The 21,134-nt window shown below is 36.9% G+C and overlaps 3 long non-coding RNA genes across 3 annotated transcripts; 1 reads left to right on the top strand and 2 right to left on the bottom strand.

The window, feature by feature from the left end:
* Window positions 1-1,886: 1,886 nt before the first annotated feature.
* On the bottom strand, window positions 1,887-6,123 carry LOC113041737 (uncharacterized). The gene is made up of 3 exons (XR_003275457.1): window positions 6,076-6,123; window positions 5,300-5,386; window positions 1,887-2,049 (listed from the first exon to the last, which is right to left on the bottom strand). It is a non-coding gene; the product is annotated as an uncharacterized LOC113041737 (long non-coding RNA).
* A 6,553-nt stretch (window positions 6,124-12,676) lies between these two features.
* LOC113041216 (uncharacterized) lies at window positions 12,677-19,472 on the bottom strand. The gene is made up of 3 exons (XR_003275351.1): window positions 19,442-19,472; window positions 12,893-13,037; window positions 12,677-12,727 (listed from the first exon to the last, which is right to left on the bottom strand). It is a non-coding gene; the product is annotated as an uncharacterized LOC113041216 (long non-coding RNA).
* LOC113041215 (uncharacterized) lies at window positions 13,818-18,988 on the top strand. Its single transcript, XR_003275350.1, has 4 exons — window positions 13,818-14,082; window positions 14,338-14,375; window positions 16,041-16,162; window positions 18,742-18,988. It is a non-coding gene; the product is annotated as an uncharacterized LOC113041215 (long non-coding RNA).
* Window positions 19,473-21,134: the final 1,662 nt, after the last annotated feature.

The raw sequence follows: 21,134 nt of genomic DNA, 5'->3' as shown, positions 1-21,134 counted from the left end.
GCGTCTCCAATACGCATTAATCACAAATGGCTTAAGCTGTTAACTTTTCAAATGTGGCTGATCTGAAAACTGATGCAACCGGTTCTTGACTCGAGAACGAGTCAATGTTCTGTTCGTTATCTGGCTCGCCTCGGTGTTCATCTTCAGTTCTCTCTTCACAGCAGTTCAGTTTTTAATATTATAATTCATCCAAAATGGAATGTAGCTTAATAAGTTTTTATCATCCACTCAATGTTTTTTTTTCCCGAAAGGCAGCATCTGCCAAAGCAGTTCGATTTTTTTTTTTTTACTTTTTGTAAAATAAAAAAAAGCCTTTGTTTTAACGGAATCCGTTAAACCCCTTCAATTCAATGATGAAAACGAGATGTTAGATAATGAGTATATGATTAAACACAAATGAATCTATAAATTGAAATGAACAGAAATAAGAGTGCAGTCTGTTGCAACACAGACTAAATGTAAAGTTTAGCAGCAAACTCAGTTATCTTGCCAAGAAGTTGAATCACATCCTCTCTTACAATACTTCTGTCCCGTTTCTTCAGTTGCAAGAGATAAACACTTAAGCTTTTATTTTTTGATGAGAAACTTTGGTTTTTGTTAAAGTTTAGAAACCTGTCTCATTACAAATCAAATCAAATATTGTAATCATCTGCCTACAATTACAAATTGGATATTCCCACCTCTGATTTAGTCTCTAACACAGCATTAGGGTAATATTTCACTCAGACCCCATTACAAAATACTCAATATTAATTATCTGTTGTGAGTTGTACCTGAACATATGTGACCCAGACTGTGAAAACCCAGATAAAGTCATATTTTTGTGATTTACTAAAATCATTCTTCATAAAGATGCAAAACATTCTGAAAATATAACCATTATTTATTTAATATTGACTGAGTAAGGCCATGTCAAAGATTGAAATCATAGTCAAATTAATGGTTGAAATCAAACTTTGATGCTTGTTATTTCATAATTATTTTGAGACTTTAGCTTGAGGTTCACAGAAATTATGTCCCTTGAGATCCCCCCTTGGTCATATTCAGACCTCTCTCTCTCAGTTTATCAGTCTCTGACACTACATTCAGATTTCAGACACATTCGCATACACATGCACACACTTAAACAGGTTTGTGTTTTATTGTGTATTTATCAGCACTGAAGTTAGAACGAAGGCTGTCAGATCAGGTGAGCAGATTACTGACCAGTTATCATGAGAGAACATCATTTTTATTATCTTGTTACTATTCATGCCAAACTGAACACTCTTAAATTACAGAGTGACATTTTCACATTTCAAGGGATGTAATCTAGTGTCTAGTGGACAAACTGGCTTATTAGGCCCTAGGTTTAAGTTTCTTAAATGTTATTTATTTTACATTTTAGTTAGAGGGCAGACTGAATTACTCCAGGTAAGAATTTGCCAAAATTGTAATTTATATGAATGCAGCACTACATTAACAGCCAATGAGGTGTAAACTAAAAAAGGTGTAAATTGTTGTTATTTAATTTAAGGATGTCATATTTGTTATTTATCACTGTAAAGACAAAATGAAAGTATTTTATATGTAATTGTCATAATATATGCATCTAAAAGGAGATAAATGTGTGGCCACTAGACATCTACTGCAACTTTTGACATGTGAAAAATAATATTTAGGTGCTTCTTTTTATTTTTTATTTAACATTTTAAATGATTTAATAATTAAATTGAATGCTTTAATGATTCAGTTAATTAAAAGTGAATGATTTCATGAAGCAAAGAGCAAAACTTTAAAAGCATGGAAATGCTGACAAAGAATCAAACCTTTTTTGCAATCATTCTTTTAATAAGTGAAACAGAAATCATTTCATACAAAGACAAGAAAAAAAGTTAATTTGCAGCTGATCATATTATCTCTCGGCTCTTCGAGCTGCTCTTCTTCATCATCCTCTTCATCCTCAGAGAATGAATGGACGCACTGAACTCTGGACTGGATCTGGTCTGGTCTCCTCAACAGAGAGAGGAACATCCACAGAGTCACCGTCCATTTCTGTGTAACCACTGGCTGTAAATTTAAGAGAAAATAAAATATTTACATTTTAAAGGTACAATTTGTAAGATATTTGCAGTAAAATATCCAAAAACCACTAGAGTGTAATATATTTTTTCCAGCTGATTACTAACAATACCTCTAATGTTTTCAACTACTTGTAAATCATGAGAAAATTCCCATTGTAAACAGTGACACGGGGCAGTGCAGTCGCCTGTCAATGACGTTAGTTACCCTTTGTTACCGCCTTTAGTGACCTAGAAACCACATGACAACAGTGTCGTGGACAAATGCGGAAGTAGCTTCGCGACAAACTTCAACCAGGCGGCAAGGAAGTCGACCGGAAGTTGAAGTCGGCCGGGTGCTGCCATCTTGTAGCAGAACTTCACTTGCGTTAGCATCCCATTGACCTCCCATTCATTTTGGCGTCACTTTGAGAGTGAATAACTTTACATCTGAGGCGTTTAAAGACTCCAGTTGTCAATTATTTATTTCTAAAGATACACGACAATGTATAAAGGGCTCCATTACATTCTATGTTACATTATGGCCCCGTAGAAACAGTTTTTGTAAAACTAGGCTAACGATTGCGTCATAACCACTCGACTCTCTGTCGCATTACCGTACAGACAGGAGGAGAAGCTCGCAGGTAATTAACTTAATATGGCGTACTGGCGTTACATTTTAAAATACTATACAAAGTAATTAATCAGAATACTTACTCCTGCTCACTCACGACAAAGAACTCCCCGCTCAAGCTCGCCGTCTCTGCAAGATTAACAATGGCAGTTTTCACGCACAGCTACTGGAAGATCTACATCTGTCAGACAGGTTGCTGACGTCATCAAGCTTCGTTTGAGTCTGCGCGTCAGAAAGGGAAGTGCTAAAAATAGCTAAAAACGGGCTTCACTTGTCTCGATTGAGTTCCAATGGGGTCGCTGTGTCCATTTATTTTACTGTCTATGACTTCAACTAGAAAGAGATGCCGATCTCACTCGTGTTCAGTGTTGGTTCTACACGGAGGCCTAGGGAGGCCCGTGCCTCTGTAGACATGTCCCTGGCCACCCCTGTGGCCACCTCCGCGGTAAAAAAAAAAAAAAAAGTAATATGATTTTACACGTGAGCGCCAAAAGCGGAACTAATGTGACGCAACGTTCTACACGGGATAATTAGTGCAGCGCACCCAAACACTTAGGAACTTAATCATATTCAGGGATGCAAACATCGTGCTTTTCATCACCTCCCGTTTTTTTCACATCAGTTTGGGTGACTTGGGTCTGATTATAATTTCTCAAAGTCATCTGAAGCAATTCCATAGTTTAATGTTATGGACAGAAGACTATTTACATCATTAAATTAAAGTCCACATGAAATCAAAATTGACTATATTTACTTTGTTTCGCCTAAATTGATCGTTTTGTGCTGAACAATTCATCCATGCGAGTCAATCCACACAAAAAAATTTTTTGGCTTCATCATCTTTGATCAAAATCTGAAAATGCCCCTCCCCTCTGCATTGGAGGACCTTCACTGATGACGCAGGCTTGAGGAATTGGGTGTCTGCTTAATCCGTAACCACGCCCCTCCAGCTGACAGTAGACAGGCTGCCTGTGTGTTTGCTAGCATTGACAGCGCGTGAAAGGAGAGATGGCGAGAAGGTGCATTTTTGGTTGCGGAACTCACGGAACACTTTTCCCTTTCCCTAAAATTCCCTCGTAACGGTCTAGATCACTCGATTATTTACATTTCGAGGAAGGAGGAATAACAGAGTGGTCACGGATGTGATTGTGTTCGAAGCACTTCACGCGCGAATGCTTCAATACTTTGACAGAATACGAAATAGGGTTTGAGAGATATCTGTCATTGACAGATAACGCTGTCCCGTCAGTGTACACCGTTGGTACCTCACAAAGTTTGACGACGGTGAGTTGAAATGAACCATGTCTCATGCAATTGAACACACCTACTTATCTAGATCCAATCAGGTGCTAGTTGGAAAATAAGCCACGCCCACTATTTTCATCATTTATTATTCCGTTTCTCTCGGAAATACGTCACAACACTGGAGAAAAGTCGTTTGCAACTTCCGTTTCACGGGGACTTTAAAGTTTACGCAAGCCTTGTTTTCCCTCCTCTGCGGCTGTCAATCATTCTCCATTCAGTATTCAAATAGCGCGCACCTCGTCCATTTACCATAGACAGTACATTTACAGCAGGATGCATGGTAAAACTCTCTCCAATATTATATACTCACATTATAATGCTTGACCTGTAGATAAAAAGGCTGTGGATTTGCATAAAATGACTTTATTTTGTGTATTTGTATTTTATGTTTGTTGCTGTTTTTAAAAGACTCGCTTGTGCCTGTTAGATCACACACGTTTTAAAAGCCGTAAACTTTTAAAATCACTTTGTGAGCTCAGTTTTGAAGCGTTTCATATTATCATGGTTTTGCGCACTGAAAGATTATTAAAAGCTTATTATATTTTTAGCCTGCACAATACATTTAAAATAGGCATAATTTAATTGTATATTATTTCTGTGTACTGTAGTGTAAGCATTATAAATATATACACTTCTGAATTCTTGACATTCATATATAAATATTAAATTGTGAAATGTATGATAGCCTGATTGAATTTTATAAGAATTTTATTAACATGTTTAAATTGTGTAAAATTACTGTGTAGATTTTTTCAATAATTACTTTTTGTATTTATTTGCATTACATTTAAATAAAATATGTTGCCATTTTAATGTGCCCCTCTGGTTAAACACTGGCCCCTCCTTGGTCCCCCTAGTAAAATTTGTCTAGAGCCGCCACTGCTTGTGTTTTACTCGACAGGTGAGTTGTTTTGAAAACGAATGCTATTATAATGATCAACAAGATTAGTTTTATGTGGCATACGTGCCAAACACGGGGCATCGCGTCTGATCCATAGTCTGATCGCGTCTTTGCATTGGGTTATGTAGCCTAATCTACACGCGCAAATCGTTGAACTCGCGTTAAATCCATGATTTATCTTTCCGTCTGTTTTTCTGTCTTAGTTTATCAAACCACGCGATTGTTATTGTTTTGATAGAGCGCCCTCTAGTGACAGGTCCTACAACCTGTACCTTTAAACAGGTGTATTACCTTATCTTATCATTCAGAAACAAATTCTGCAAAACTTTAAAATAGTGAATGTTTTGTCCATTACATGACAAGTGTGGCTATAAATAGGCCTACACCACATTCTTTAATTCGTTCAAAAACAAGACGTACCCTCACAGGAAAAGACGTCAGTCATCATCTTCCAGGCAGCAGACAGACGGAAGAAGACTGAAGAACACAGGCGTGTGACTGCAGACACTGTACAGTAACATCAACAGTTGGCTAAAGATTATATCACAACCTGTAACTAGCTCTAATATTTAGATTCAAGTGATTTTGGAAAAATAATGAAATCCTCTTTGTGTTCATCCTTTTAATAAATTATCAAAATATTTAATATAAGAACATGAATATTTCCAGTTTGTCGTTTTGTCGCTTCACGCTACTTCTCTTTATTATTATTTATTTAATAAAATAAAAAATTTTTTTTGAAATATTTTTTACAATTCCTGTAAATGTTATTTAATAAAAATAAAAATAAAAACCTTTTTATACATTTCTGTAACAGTAGGCTATAATTGTTGAAATTAACATCAGGACTATCTTAGATGAATAAATGCTGTATTTCGGAGGCTGCGTCCTAAGGAGATCGCATTTGAAGCCTGCATAAGGATGTCTTATTTAAGAAAAGTTACTATAATACTTTGTCAGGTTTACAATACTATAATATATTTTTTACTTAAAATGCGACCTCCGGAGTAGCTACACAGTTTCTAAATGAGACACAGTCTATGATATCAAATGGAAGTCTATTGTAAAATAGTTTCCCAAAACTGTAGATCAATATATTTTGCACAAATTACTTTAAACTTCGCTCCACTTACTATTTTTTATCAAGTTACAATTAACAAAGATTTAATAATGAAAATATATGAAATAGGACTCACTTGTTGCATTTGTGTGCATGCTCGATGTTCGCCGAAGTTCATTCTGAGGGAGCGACTTACGGAAGTGCCTGTAGTGACTCATTCCGTCAGAGGAAAGCATACACGATTGTGAGGTTTACAAAAAAAAGTGACAAATGGAGAAGAGGTGTTCACCTTCACAAAAATCTTGCCTTGGGACTTTTCATTCCTTTTGACGTCTCCAAATACATTACAAATTATTCTTTAAACACCACTAATCGTGGGGGAGTGCACAAAAACAACACATTATTTATTACATATAGGCTATCTTTTTATCCTTAAATGACAAACAAACTTAACACTTTCCCAGGAGAGGATCAGTCTTGCATGTAATCTTTGGTGTATCCTACAGAATGCATCATTCCAGAATGTTTGTACTAAATTACTATGAAAAACAGCTGTTCTGCTGTTTCTATCTCCAAATCCAGACACTCTTTTGCTATCATAATGACAAAATATAAGATCTTTTTACTGGTCCTTGAAGATAGACAACTCTTCCAAAATCTTTTATCAGCAAAGTTAACATTTTCTATCATAAGATCAGGTATTTTGGGAATTATGGTTGAATATTTTACTTGTTCCCTAACTAATTTAATCATCTACAATGGTATACTCTGGATTATTTTATCATACATTTTAGAGGAGCAACATATTTACCACAAAAATCATCATAACTAAATATATTCCTTAAGTTGTCTTCCACCACTCATTGATGAACATAGATTTTATATTCACCAAAATACACCTGTTATTCCAGATGTTATGTGGTCTTAAATCGTTTAAAAATCCGTTTCCAGGGGCATAGAATTGCGAGGATGCCAGGGACATGTCCCTACCAATATCCAGCCACTGTCAAACTGTACCTATAGCAATAATTTAGTTCAACAAATTAAACCTACCTATGTATATGTTTTTGTTATATCGGACGCATCTGAAATGTCATACCATTGATATTACCATTGATATTAAGAAGTTAAAGTAAAAAAATTTATTAAGAGGAATGTAGTTGTACACCGGAAGAGAAGTGCAGTGATGCGTTTAGACCAACTCACATATTGTAACCAATTCAAGACAGCAGTCCAAAACAGTTCATATAGAAGTTCACTTCAGGAATTAACAAAGTTGCATCGATGAGTTTGAAGCACAGTATTTGACAAAGCAGAGCAAACGGAAACAGAAAGAGCAATCTGGGCATTATTTGCTCCCTATGTAAAACAGTCTAGGATAATGTCATTAGGAACATTGACAATTATTTGGGATAAATATAATGTGATGTTATAAAAAAAAAACTAAGTGTCACTCTGTTGTGCAGCAGGATTTTGAACAGCAGTCTTTAACTTTAACTTTAAATTTTAAAGAATGTTTGAAATAAATTGAACCGATATGGATTATAATCACAATACAATGCCGAAATATTTATAAGCAATGCGATGCAAAAGACGCCCCGGTGGGCGTGGGCGTCAGATTATGACGTGTGGGACTCTGTGTCTACAGTACATCGATGACGCGTCCGTGTCTATTAAATTATTCATGAGACTGATGTTCTCATCCTATGAGCAGCACGTGTTGATTATTTGCTATGACAGAGGCTTCAGACTGCGAGACCGCTACATCAGGCTACCTGAGAGAAACCTTCATGGATCGGAGGAGAGTGTTTGTTTTTGCTTTGTAATAAAAGCTCGACACAGACGCGATTAATTCACTTTAGTGTAAGGTTTTTACAGCTCCCTGACACAGCTGAACCCGAAGCTGTGTGTGCTGTCTGTGTCTCTTCTCCCTCCTCTGCCCCTCAGCACCTGTCCACCTTTTTAGCTTTCTTTAAAACTGTGGTGAGAACTACTAGTGCTGAAACAGGGGTTTTCATGACCCTTTAATGTGAAGCAATAATGCTGAACAGTTTATTGGTGTCTCTACTGTGATGCTGAGGACCGAGATTTTCCTGTCAGGCCATATACTCCAGAAAAATAGTGTATTTTTACAGAATTAATGTCTGTTAATGTTATTTAATAAAAACACTTAAAACACGCTGTAAATGTCTGCGTCTCATTTCGGAGGCTGCGTACGTCTTTAAGGATTTCTTATTTAAGATAGGTTACAATAAAACAATTGACTCTGTGAGGTTTAAAATACTATAATTATTTTTTTTCTTTGCAATAAAAACGGTTACTTTTCTTAAATGAGACCCGATGACGTATATATGCCAGAATCGGGTGTAGTCCTATATGCGACCTCCGGAGAACACAGTTTCTAAATGAGACATGATATCAAATGGAAGTCTATTGTAAAATAGTTTCCCAAAACTGTAGATCAATATATTTTGCATAAATTACTTTAAACTTCGCCTTTTTTCAAATTAAAGTGCAGTATTTAACAAAGCAGGACAAACGGAAACAGAAAGCGCAATCTTTGGGCATTATTTGCTCCCTATAAAACAGACTAGGATAATGTCATTATGAACATTAACAATAATTTGGGATAAAAATGATGTGATTTTATGGAAAAAAAAATGTAAGTGGCACTCTGTTGTGCAGCAGGATTTGGAAAAGCATCCTGAGCCGCCGCTCTTTAACTTTGATTTTAAATTAATGCTGTTCAACTAAATGTTCAAATCAAACTGTTAGCAGAAATATCCACAAAATGAAAAAACAACAACACTGAAATAAGAGCTTGCGGTTCAATCAGATGGCATAAAAGTTGACATTTGATTCATATTGCACATAAAAATGGAAAGCACTTGTTAATGTAAAGCTACAGCCTGCTTAACTATATCACAAGAGCTGTGTAGAGCAAAGCAGTCAGCAGTGACCCCGACCTGACCTCAAAACTGACAAAAAGAGCTCGGCTGTATGGAAAAAAATATATATCAGTCGATATCGATAATCATGATACATTTCAAATCTTTATTTCTTTCAAGTTTGAAGGCAGATATGCTCCTAAGAGATAGTTGCAGAATTTTAAACTCTTGATCAACACGACAAAAACTTTCACATTTGAATTCTTTACACTTTACCAGTTATTTTTCCATAACAAATATAAAAATAATAATAATAATAATAATAATAATGTCTTTCCACAAAACAAATTTAAAAAACTGTAACATCATTAAAAATTGTAACAACATTTTTTTTTAAATGGTCAAATGTGATTGTTGTGAAATGTGAAATGTGATTATCTGTATTATTTTTTCAGATTTTTATACATGTACATACATGACAAATTTAAATTTGTTGTATCATTAATGCAGAGACAAGGAGTCCAGTTCGGAGAGGAGGAGACTTTTATTAATGCGGTTTACAATTCAAGCATCAGATGAGAAATACCAGAGAACAGAAATCACAGATACATATGTCTCTACGGCTCAGTTCCCAGGTGCACCATGGACTTGTTCATCATTCAGACACAGGGAATTAGTTCAGCCTGCAGATAAAGACTATGACTATATGCAACAGTACGAGAAGAGTAAAAACTTAAAATAATAAGAGATATATACAGATAGATATAAGAAATCAGCAAGAGATTAAATACGTTACACTGTGCATTTAAATAAAAAAATAAACATATATAAAAAATGTGCACAAAGAGATTTTACATCTCCACCAGCTGATCTTCACTGGTATTGTTTTTTTGAAGTCACCGAATCTGAAAATAAAACAGATTTTAGTGAGGTTCAACATGGCAAAGTACAATATTCTTTATGAAAACCTGAGGAAATTCATGAACCAGAGATGACCTTCATACCTGAAGACGGCAGCGCTTCATGCTTCAACATCAGCAGATGACTTACATTTCTGACAAAACAAAGAAACAGTTACAAGATGCAAATCAAATGAAGCTGAAGACAAAGATAAAAACAACATTCATTCAACAAACATTCAAAAACAAGAAAATAACGTAGTTATTAACAAATTCAAACATAAGAACAAATGTAATAATACTTGCCCTCATGAATGTACAGAAGAAACAAACCCCCAAGACCACCGAGATGAATACAACTGGAGCGATGAACACAGAAAGTCTTTGGCGTTCAGAGGAGTCTGGAGGTTTTGGGATGGAGGTTTGTGGTGGCTCTGTACTGGAGGACAACAGAGGTTCTGTAAAATACATCAGAAAGAGACATATTTAGAGGATTATAATCCAGAAATCAAATGAGCCTTCAACAAGTACCACCTTAAAACATTACTGACCATGTGATCAGAAAAGCTTTTACTCTTTTCTAATCCAAATCTAAAGATGCAGTCACATTAGCATTATTTCCTCAGATAAGGTCTGTTGTGTTATCAATAGTGTCGTGATGTTTGAAGCACAGTTCACACAGAAGCCACTTTCAGATCAAGCAGTTTTCTGCTGGTCAGCACACGACCCACTAAACTGAACCGAACACAAGCTAAAGATGCATGGGCAACTCTTTTTAAATTCCAGATTCCTAATGAACTTTAAATGACTTTATAAACACAATTGTTACGTGTTTTTTTTTTTTCTCATAATTCTGATACAGATATATTGTGTTAACATACTCACTGTTGACAACAAGTGTAACTTTCTTCTCCGAGACATTACTTCCTGTGAGGATTATTACTCCATAGAGGCCTGTGTTATTGGAGCGGACACTCAGAAGAGAGAAGGTTCCTTCTTCAACTCTCAGTAAGACTCCTGCTGTTTCCACAACATCACAGTCTCCACGATGGACACAGCAACAGTACTGCGCTATCAGCTTCTTCTGACGTCCTCTTGTCAAAGTTATCTTCACTTGATCCGCTCTCTCCAGTCCAGCAGTTTTGAAGGATACGGTAACATTCTCTCCTTCAGCTGCCTCCAAATTCACCTCAGCATCACACACAGCGACTGTTTGGGACACAGAGAATATTTATTATGCTTTAGAACAGAGTTTCCTAAGATTTTGTCTTCCAAAAACAACACCGGTGAAATCAGCGCTGAGTCTGACATGCCGCAGAAAACACGTTAAACACTGCCACAACCCACGACTCGGGCCCGTGCACGCGAAAGGTCAGATTTACACCTGTGTGGGCCAGTGGCGAACGGACCGAGGGAGGGGGTCCCGCTCCGTACCTCACCGAGTCACCGTCACTGCCGCGACTCACTGCTTCAGGTTTAACCAACTTCTGGATAAATCAAGCCCACTTACTCGTATATAGTAAGCGGAAAGTCTTGAATAAAAGAGTTGAATAAAAAACACACTTTCCATTAACCCCAAACTCTTACCTGAAATTAACATGAAGACGGCATAAAATAATTTCATTTTATATCGTTCCGGAAAAACGCCCAGATTAGCCTCAAAATACGAAACACTGCGTTTAAATGTAAAATGCCCGATCCGTGATCCGCTTCGATTGCCGAATAACCTCCAACATCACCATCAACTACACAACTGCATACACACACACACACCAGCGCGCAGGCTGTTTATAAAGCTTCCCAGCCAAAAACCCCGTCCAGCAAACATGTTGGTTTATTTGTACATTTCATTGGTTGAGGTATGAGGGCGACACAGCACACACACACACACACACACACACACACACCGCCTCTGAGATGATGAGACGAGATCACAGTGACGCTATCACCCGCTCGAACACAGCCTCCGGAACTCGACATTCTCAGAACGCTGCAAAACGAAAGTATTCTTCTTTTTAATCGTCACTAAGAGCCGCCATCTACCATATTTTGTAAACTATATTCTGCCTAACTCTTACAAACTGATGGCTGTCCCAAGTTATAAAGCTATAAGTGCCAAGCCATAACACGCTTTTAATACGACTTACTTTATATTTACTGTGAATTCAGCATTGAAAGTTAATGTGAATAAAAACATTGTAAATTAGGCTATTATCACACTTTCATTGTACAGAAAGAGAGCAAAGAACGTTTTCACTGACAGTCTAGTTCAAGCACTCTCAAAAACACCCATTAAAACCACTGAAGCTGTTTACACGGGGAAATGAAAATCTTACAGAGTCATAGACACTTTACTTAAATCCTTAGAAAGAGAAATACAGTCGGCGAGCAGGTGAGGAAACCCCAGCATTTCAGCATTTCAGCGATTGATGACTCATCTGAACTCCCAACCCGATCTCACGGCAATTCGTACGAATGCGTACGAACACACTCGTACAATTTCATACGAACTCCTCAAACAGCTCAACCGCTCGCGAGCAGTGGCGGTTCTACATTGAAATACACCCTGGGCGAGACCCCTTCGACCCCCCCCCCCCCCACACACACAAAAAAAAAATAGCAAACAAAGTTCTGCACAAACAGCAATATTTTATTATAACAACTGTTTTCATATGATGTGAGATCATTGCATGCATGTTTCCAATTTGACATTCCTGCACTTGTTAAATTGATGTTCCTCTTGGAAAACAATTTGCAGCAGAAGCAAAAGAGGCTGTTGTTCTTAATTGAATAAATCAGCCAACTTCTTGCCATCTTTTCACCACTTACTAATGTCTTCTTAAAATATTAGTGGTGGCAACTTCTCCCATTACTCTCATTCCTACGGAAAACAAAGCCAGGTGGCACTTTACTTGGTCCTCTGTGAACCAGCTCAGTCCGAATCCTGTCAGTCAGATGTGAGGGCCAGTGGGGCTCAGTGGGGGTTCAGCTCCAGGCATTTCTATCAGACAGCATATTGGCATGTTACTCAAAACACATAGCAGTGAAAAAACACAGCCTACTCTTAAATTATCAGAAATATTAAAATTACATTAAATTGCAGTTGTCTTGTAGCCCACACACACACACATACACACACACACACACACACACACAATATGCACACCTGAAAGCTCATGCTGGGTAGAAGTAGAGGCAAAGAGGTCTTCATCCTCAATATATGATATTTGTGGAGACGTGTGTAGCAGAGGAGGTGGTTGGCTCATCCTGACAAGTGGCAGAGGATGCTCCAAAATATTTTAGAAGTGCCCCTGAAATTGCAATTTAACTGCATTTGAAATCAAGAGACCATAGGATAATGTTTTATAAAGCTAAAACAGCCTGGGGTCAAATTGACTCAAAACATAATAGAAGGGTTACATAAACATGCTCTTACACACTAACTGGCTGTCATTACACGCTATATCCTCCTAGACCCGGAAGAAAACATTTATTTATTTTATTTTCCCCCCATGTCATCACATTGTTTAGAGCATAGAAACAAATAGTAAAAAAAAAATACATTGAAAAATTATATTTTATTCACGTTATGCTATGGTCACTGGGACTCAGTTGTTTAAAAAAATAAAATGACTTTAAATTATATGTATAGGCAAAAACAAAAACTTTTTGGGTTTCAGGATATTTTTCAAACCAAAATTTGTATATCAATCTAACTTTTCATGGAGGTGGCATTAGGTTACTGCCTCAAATTATACGCATGACACACTTTTAGTTATGACTTGTAAAACTATACTTAGGAAACTATACTTAGCATACTGTGTAGCAAATAAAATGGCGTTGGTTATTTACAGGGCCTAATGTTAAACCAACTGATGGAAATGATAACTGAACTTTTAACAGTTTTATTGCAAAGCACAATATTATAAATTAGATCTCGTGATTGAGTTGAAACCAAATTATTGTTGTATAAGCATAGCAAGCATCATAGCAAAAAGGCTAACACAGAGTTATACCCACCACCAATTAACATTAGCCCTTCATTCATGAAATGGATACTGTAATCATACAGAGACAATAGTTGCATACACTGTAAAATTTTTCCAGGATTTCACAAGATATAACTGTAATATTTCACAGTTAATTACATTATTACCACTTCACAGGCTTTAACTGTGATAATTCACAATATAATACCGTATTTAGACTTTTACTGTGAAAATAATGCAGGCGCGGGGCTTTTACAAGAAACTACTGTGAATGCCGTCTTTTTTGAGTGGCAACTGCGGCAGCGTCATCAGAGCATCATCAGAGCTCTCTGATCTACGTGGTCTCATTCGGTGGATTCAGACAGCGGTAAGTGTTTAAATGTCAAACTTTATCAATTTGATGTTTTTTATATGATAGTGCATGCAATTTAAAAGTATGAACCAAATTAGCGTTAGTTGTAGGTTCTGTTGTCATGTTTTTGTAACTTAGCTGGAGCAGACTCGCATCGACGTATTAAGTTAACTGTGAGATGTCTGATTAGATACACCGTCGAACATTTAACTTAAGCTTTACTTAAAGCTTATCTTAGTTACTCTAACAGCGTTCTCTCTTTTACCACAGCATTTTCTACATTGACCGACGATAAATAAAGTTATAAGGTAAGATGTGGCCTTAATGTGGGTATTATGACAGTTATTATCAACTAGATAAATTATGGTGTTTGTGGATTTGGGCAAAGGTGGATTAAATTCATCTCAAATTAGTAACTTTATAATTTTCTTCCCTGCTGTGTGTGTGAAACGGAGCAACCGTTGTCTTTCTCGTCAACAGAAAAATGAATGGGGGGCTTCATCCAGCTGAGTTCACGCAGCATTTTCAACCGCCATTTTTATTCGGATAATTTTCAAAAATATTACTGTTATTGTGTCATGAAATGTAGTTTTAAAAGTATTTCAGGCGAGAATGTAGTTGTTTTAAACTCAAATATGCGGTTTATTTATAATGACAGCGTCTATTTAAAAAATGTGTTTCGCCGATCTCGGAGATGAGCTCCATGCGATCAGCGGGAGCTCCGTCATCATGTATCCGCCGAGAGTAGCCTTACCTCGGCTAGATCTTCTGACATTTGCCGCTGGCTCTGATGTGTCTTTAGTGGTTCAAGATAAAATATAATTCGTTTGGGGTAAAATTAAACGTTTCTTATCTTTGGCCTATATTCAATTTATCTATTAATGTTTTATATATATATATATATATATATATATATATATATATATATATATATATATATATATATATATATATATATAGGTCATTTTTATTCCTGTCTCTATAGAAATATGAACTTTTGTCATATAGCTCCGGTTGACTGCTCACTGACAACATCTGTCGTTCCTCCTTGTTGAATGAGTGGAGAAGGGTATTCCTGCACAACCGGAGGCTGCAGGAACATACTGTTGAGTTCAAATTTTTCAACTCGGGCGGCAGACGCGAATTCGCGTCAAACGCTAAATGCACAAAAAGCACCATTCGCGCTTAACGCGCTCTATTCGCGCGTCAATTCGCGTCTTCCGCGCCGCGCTTAACGCCCCATTCGCGCCGCGAGACCTCCAGACGCGCGTAAACGCGCCTTTGCATTGACTTAACATTGAAATCATTCGCGCCAGACGCTCTATTCGCGTTTGGTGTGAACACAGCATTATACGCAGCTAAAAAGCTGGTGTGGACGGAGATATTCGTTTTAATTCTCCGTTTCTAAACGAAAACGCAGTAGTGTGGACGGGGCCTTAATTTGTGTGTCTGTGCTGGAGACCAGACCAGATTAGACCAGAGACAAAGCTTAAAAAAGTCAGAAACAACTAGAAAACTGGGTGCTTTATTGTGAAAAAGATATAAGAAATGAAATGTTTATCACATCATCTGTGAACGGGTAATAATTCTAGGAGGAAGAGTACAAGTAGAAACAGCCATAGGGAGATGGACAGGCAACAGGCTCTTACTCCATCCTCTGCAAACGGAACATGTAAATTATGTAAATTGTTGTGTGCCAATGCTTTGCCTAGGTAAATCACACACCTCTACTTTGGTGAAGGTCTATTCTTGACTGTGTTTGTGATGGAAATGTTTTTCAGTTCAGTTCCATGCATTTTTTTTTCTGAATTGCAGTACTTACACCTGAATTACACCTTTGTTTAAACTGAGCTAACTTTAATTTGACTCTGTACTGCAAAAGCAGTGACCCACTGAAGGTGGTGACTGGGAACTGACACCTTTTTCATCACACGAATTAAACTAACAGGTTTCTTCTGTCTTTTTGTTTGTAGGTGCTTCTTGGGCATCAACCCAGAGACGGGCACAAAATCTAAGAGGCAGAGAGGTCACATGAACCAGCAAGTCTGCACTCTTATCAGGAAGCTCATTGACTTCGAATGGATGTCAATCTAATGTAAGCTGTGTTCCAATTTAAGAACGGACTAATGAAACACAGTATCTGTGTTAAAGGAACATGCTGACTTTTTGTGACAAGTCTATACATACCCTTCTCATCTCCGTGCTTGCCGTAAGTCTGTCTGAGGCACCCACCGCTAGCCTAGCTTAGCACAAAGACTGGAGGTAAACGGCTCCAGCTAGCATACTGCTCCCAATAAGTGACAAAATAACGCCAACATTTTCCTATTTACATGTTGTGATTTGTATAGTCACAGTGACTCTAACCATCTTCTAACCGTATACATACTGGGAACTATATTCTCAGAAGGCGAAGCACTGCTACTTGGGGAGTGATTTTCTCACAGCACCTGAGAAGCCCTGTGGTGAGGAGCAGAAACTCTCTGCTCAGAATTGGAGTAAATCACTCCAAAGAAGTAGCAGTGCTTCGCCTTCTGAGAATATAGTTCCCAGTATGTATACAGTTAGAAGATGGTTGTGTCTCATATGACCTTGTTATTTGTACACACTGTGACTATACAAATCACAACATGTAAATAGGAAAATGTTGGCGTTATTTTGTCACTTATTGAGAGCAGTATGCTAGCTGGAGCTGTTTACCTCCAGTCTTTGTGCTAAGCTAGGCTAGCGGTGGGTGCGTCAAACAGAGGCACTCAAGGAGATGAGAAGGGTATGTATGGACTTATCTAACTCTGGGGGATACGGTGAATAAGCTAAAGTCCCAAAAAGTCGGCGTGGTCCTTTAAGCTAGATGTAGTTATGCAGTAAGAAGTTTACTGAAGCTATTAAAGGGTTAGTTCACCCAAAATTGAAAAATCTGTCATTAATTACATCCCCTCACGATGTTCCAAACACAAGAATTTTGTTCTACACAAATTAAGAAAATTTTAAGCAATATGAGAGCTTTCTGATCCCACCTATAGACTACTATGTTATAACCATTTTCAAGTCCGAGAAAGGTAGTAAAACCATCGTTAAAATAGTCCATGTGACTACAGTGGTTCAACCTCAATGTTATGATGCGACGAGAATACTTTTTGTGCCCAATGCAATCACATGCATGATCGAGAACACATCACGTGAACAGCATCGGATACTGGCACAGAAAGGAAAAATGTTGAATAAAGTCGGTATTCTATTTTGTTTTGTTTTGTTTCTGCGCAGTAAAAGTATTCTCGTCGCTTCATAACATTAAGGTTTAACCACTGTATACATATGGACTATTTTAACAATCTTTCCGGGCCTTGAAAGTAAAATAATTGCTGTCCATGGAGGATACAGAAAGCTCTCGGATTTCTTAAAATATCTTAATTTGTGTTCCAAAGATTTTTGGGGTGAACTATCCCTTTAATGTGTTCTATAGTGTCTCCTGATTCAATGTAGAGTTTAGACAGACTGCAAAATAAATGTGTAAAATTAATTGTTTTTACGTTTATTTGATTTTAACATGCCTTGATGTCTAAAAAACGTCAAATTTACAGTACTTTACAATAGTTTTAAGTGTAAATTTACATTACTTGCTACTGTGTTGAATTACTATGCAATTTAGCATGCAATTTTTGCTTAAAGGGTTAGTTCACCCAAAAATGAAAATTCTGTCAGTAATTACTCACCCTCATGTTGTTCCAACCCCGTAAGACCTTCTCTCATCTTCGGAACACAAATAAAAATATTTTTGATTAAATCTGAGAGCTGTCTCACTCCTCCATAGGCTTCTAAGGGATTGAAACTTGCTGGCCCAGAAAATGTATTAAAAACATCATTAATATAGTCCAAGTGACTACAGTGGCTCAATCTTACGTTTACCAAGCAACGAGAATACTTTTTGTGCGCAAAACCCCCCCAAAAATAATGACTTTATTCCACTATTCATTTCCTTCTCTCTGGGCCTCGGGTGAATTCATGTAGTATAACAGCGTAGCGCTTCTGTGTTATACGTCACATGCATCACACACATGACCAGCGTCGGCCAATAGTGAGCCTACGTGTGACGTATAACACAGAAGCGCTACGCTGTTTTACTACATGAAAAAACTCAAGGCCCACAGAGAAGGAAATGAATTGTGGAATAAAGTTTTTTTTTTTTTTTTTTTTTTTCGCACAAAGTATTCTCGTCGCTTTATAAACTTAAGATTGAGCTACTGGAGTCACTTGGACTATATTAAAGATGTCTTTAATACATTTTTCTGGGCCAGCAAGTTTCAAACCCTTAGAAGCCGATGGAGGAGTGATCCAGCTCTCAGATTTCATCAAAAATATCTTAATTTGTGCTCTGTAATTACTGACAGAATTTTCATTTTTGGGTGAACTAACCTTTTAACCTCAATCATGTTACTTTCAGTCCTGTTACTCACGTGAAAAATAATAGGACTGGGTAAAAGTAACAGGAGTGATTAGAGTCCTGGTTTGTTGATTTAATATTAATTGAGAGTACTATTCACATTTTTTTAATAGTTGAAATTACTTAAATTGTAGACATTTTAGGATTAGTGTAACAATGCGAGCACCATGCTTACAGGGAGTCAGTCCACCACAGAGTAACTTAAACTTTTTGTCTTTCTTATCTTTTGTATATAGTGGATAGAACCCACACTATGCAGGTGCCAGCTGCGAGGGAAGGAGCGAGATACCTGCGACCCTCTCTATTCCCACCTTTTTGTCTTTTCTTACATCTCTCTCCCTCACTCTCTCTTCTCTGTCTCCTTCTTTCTCTTTTGACACACATTCCTGTTACCCAGTGTCAATCCCTGTTGCCCAGTGTTTTATTCATGTAATTAAATTGTATTTTACTTCTAAAAAATAAAGTTATGTCACTGTTTTTATCAGTTTTGTTTGGTCCATCATTTATGCTAAATCACAGTAATAGATAGACATTCACAGTTATGTACAGTAATTCTACAGCTGCTTACTGCTAAATTACAGTAATAGATAGACTAATTTCACAGTTAAATACATTAATTCTACATCTGCTTGCTGCTAAATTACAATAATAGACACTAATTTCACAGTTAAATACATGAATTCTACAGCTGCTTACTGTTAAATTACAGTAATACATAGACACCAACTGTAATTTCACAGTTAAATACATTAATTCTACAGCAGTTTACCGCTAAATCACAGTAATGCGATGTCAGAATTACTGTGAAGTCACAGTATACAGCTGTCATTTCACAATAATTTACTGTAAAAATGTTACAGTAACTTACTGTGAAAGTCATGCAATTATTAACCTGCAATTTATTGTAAATTTACAGTCAAATAATTAACAGTGTACCTTTATCTTTTGCTCGTTTCTCCTCTTCTTCTTTTCTTTTTTTCGAAATTGGGCACCTGGCTTTGACCTTTTCTTCTCCATCTCTGTTTATTTGGCACTCGACAATCAACAGATTTCCCATGCCCCCAACTGTCACTCAGGACCAGAAGTCAAGACTAAACCAATTCACCTTGATGACCACATAATCGTCTTGTATTACCTAGTTTCATTTGCAGGAACTATAGGCCTGTATTATAACATTATGAATGAAATGTGCGTTATTTGGAAGAAAGTCGAGGTGTGTGACTGACTTTAGCCTATTATTAATTATTTTACTAGTGTGGATCCCCCGTCCCCGTCCACCCCCGCCCTGTCCGTTCCATTTGAGAGAGACCCAGAGGTGAAATGTCGCAAGCGCAAGTGCCTAAAACCGCTACTGCTCGCGAGTGATTTTCTCTTACGCAACACTAACTACTTTGTACTTCGCTCCACTTACTATTTTTTTCAAGTAACAATTAACAAAGATTTAATAATGAAAATATATGAAATAGGACTCACTTGTTGGATTTGTGTGCATGCTCGATGTTCGCCGAAGTTCATTCTGAGCGAGCGACTGAAGTGCAGACGGAAGTGCTGTAGTGACTCATTCCGTAACAGAACTATAAGGGAAATTTATTTAACATGGGAAGTCATCAAGAATGCATACATGACTTGGAGGTTCACAAAAAAATAAAAAGACTGAAATGGAGAAGAGGTGTTTAACCTACATTAAGAAACCAATATCCTCTAATGAAGTACACAAAAATCTTGCTTTGGGACTTTTCATTCCTTTTGACGTCTCCAAATACATTACAAATTATTCTTTAAACACCACTAATCGTGGGGGAGTTAAAATAAATTTCAGCAAAAGCAACAAATTAGGCCCATTTATTACATATAGGCTATCTTTTTATGCTTAAATGACAAACCAAACTTAACACTTTCCCAGGAGAGGATCAGTCTTGCATGTAATCTTTGGTGCATCCAACAGAATGCATCATTCCAGAATGTTTGTACTAAATTACTATGAAAAAACAGCTGTTCTGCTGTTTCTACACTCTAAAAATGGCTGGGTTAAAAATAACCCAATTGGCAACCCAGCACTGGGTAAATATTGGACAGAACACATGCTGGGTTAAAGTAACCCAGCATGCTGGTTTACACATTTTAACCCAGCATGCTGGGTTATTTAGAAAACCCAAGATAGAGTCATTTTTACCATTTGTGGGTTTGCATTTTTATGATTCTGGGTTATTCTTGCTGGGTTATTCTCATTTCACTTTTGCTTAACAAAGCAATCATGGATTAATAAATAATGAAGAATACAGGTTATTTAGACTGTTAAAAAATATTTTTAATGCCATCTGACATTCAAAAATTTGTACCAATGACAAACAACATGGAATTTTCCCTTTTTTTGTTTCCAGCAAATGCAAAATAAATAAATACAAATCACAGAAATACAGTTGCAATAAATAAGAAAATTATTTCTGAATGACCTGTGTCTAGCTGTTTAACTATTAAATTTTGAGATTTTTAGCTATTTAAATACACAGTGAAATGACATTGACAATTAACATTCTTTAAATTTAAATGTAAAATCATTTAAAGATGTCCTTAAATTTATATCAAGTATATAAAGACTACTACGTAGGTAGATGTGCACTACTTAGGG

This window comes from Carassius auratus, chromosome 23, assembly GCF_003368295.1.
Source record: "Carassius auratus strain Wakin chromosome 23, ASM336829v1, whole genome shotgun sequence".
Classification (NCBI taxonomy): domain Eukaryota; kingdom Metazoa; phylum Chordata; class Actinopteri; order Cypriniformes; family Cyprinidae; genus Carassius; species Carassius auratus.
This window is presented reverse-complemented; position numbering and strand designations above follow the sequence as displayed.